Raw genomic sequence first — 1,958 nt, 5'->3', positions numbered from 1 at the left:
ACAATTATCTGAGTATTTCAATTCCAAAGGAAACACTATATATAAAAGAAAATACTAACACCTTCAAACTATTGATATCGTTGAGATACTTTAATTAACTACAAATGAGACTCAACTCTGGTAAATCAGTGAAAAGTCCTTCCATATGAGGTCACTTAGTTGGCTAATGTTTTCAAATTAGACTTTGAGTATTTGAATGAAATACTAGAATTGTTATCAGGGCATTGATACCTTTTACTTCTTATCAAGCGTCATGTATCAGTACAAACACCTGATGTTTATGTCTGACTCATTTATTAATTGAAGAAGGTGAGTCTAAACCTAGTGTTCACACCAGCGTAGGTTCACGGACCTCCGTTTCTGTGACATGCCCACTTTCACATCATTCTCTAGGAATAAGGAGCTGCTGTGGTTGAACTCCATCTGAGAAGAGGAGGTAGAGGAGGAGGAGGAGGAGGAAGAGGCCCTGAGGCTCGGCTGGAGTTTCCCCCTTAAATTACTTTGGTGATATTTTACTTCTTAAAGGACAAAAATACACAGTCTACCCTCATAGTCTGTTGGATGGAACCGTGTAATTTTAATCCAACCAACAGACGTGACTTAGTGAGTTTAATCACGATGTACATCAACAGAACGACATCACAGCAACGGCTACTGTTTTTGTTTTGTATAAAACCAGGCATCTCTCTCTCTCTCTCTCTCTCTCTCTACCACCAGCCACGTCTTGTCTTTCAGGCCTCTTCACTCTCCGTCTTTCACCAGACCTCCTCCACTTCAACACTGTGTTTTGACATCTATCTTTTTTCATACTCTTTGTCTGATTTGGTTGAATTTGATTTATGTGTTTTGTAACCAAAGCATGAAGCGATAAAATGATTGTTTTGCGATATTTTAAATGTAAAGTCAGAGCGGAGCTCAGTGCTGTACTGTACGTCCACTTTACTTCATCTTTTAGGTAGAAAAAAAAAAGATAATTTTCTTACTATTTTCTTACTATTGCAACGTATATATAATTATAAGTAAGTAAATGTGTTTCATTTGACTAATTTTTTTTGCACTTCACAGCTTTGAAAATTTTCAATTTTTTCATACAACATACTCAACACTGTATTATATATATGTATATATGACCAGGGGATTTGTGTCCATTTAAAAAATGTGTGTGTATTTACGTTACATTTTTCTCTCTGACAGAGAAACGATCATTCTTTGAGCTTCTTCTAAACTCAACAATGTTCAGAGCGGCCTAGTCCCAGCACATATGAGGGTAAGTCTTTATGATTTATTATAAGGTAACGATCTAGTTTTGTACTGATGTTTGTACTGATACGAGGTCGTGGTGGCCAAGTTGCCTGAGCAACCGTCCCCTCACACTGCCCCCTGCTGACTTTGGTGATGTGTTAAAAGCAGAGGTCACGTTTGGTTGTGTGTGTGGTGGTTTACTGTGTCACAGTGACAAAGACAAACCTTCTGTTTTTCCTGTAACTGCGTCACGAAGGCTGGAGTTCTACGTCTCCTCTCTTTTCTCCTAATCCCCTGTTAATTCTTCAGGTCAACACAAGCAGGCTTTTACTCTAACTCTGTTATTTTTCTGTTTTTCCTGTGGCGCTCATTAAAAACACAGCCCACACACACACTCTCACACACACTCACACACTCTTCGTCTCAGTACGAGAGCAGTTTCTGGTCGGCTTCGGTGTGTGACTGCGGAAACAAAAAAATGTTCTTTCTGAAAACAGGAGCGAACACGTCCTGATCTGATCTCCTCTTGAAGAGGACGATAAGAAGAAGAAGAAGAAGAAGGAACGAAAACAACCCATGGACGTCGGTGAAGATCGTGAGATGGACCGTGTCTCCACCTGCACGCACTCGTTCATCAGATAACGACAAAAGAACAACATCTGGGAACAAACGCTGCTGATTTCCCGCTCTTACATAAGTGTTTTTTTTTTCTTTCT

Source organism: Cynoglossus semilaevis, chromosome 6, assembly GCF_000523025.1.
Source record: "Cynoglossus semilaevis isolate Cse_v1.0 chromosome 6, Cse_v1.0, whole genome shotgun sequence".
Classification (NCBI taxonomy): domain Eukaryota; kingdom Metazoa; phylum Chordata; class Actinopteri; order Pleuronectiformes; family Cynoglossidae; genus Cynoglossus; species Cynoglossus semilaevis.
This window is presented reverse-complemented; position numbering follows the sequence as displayed.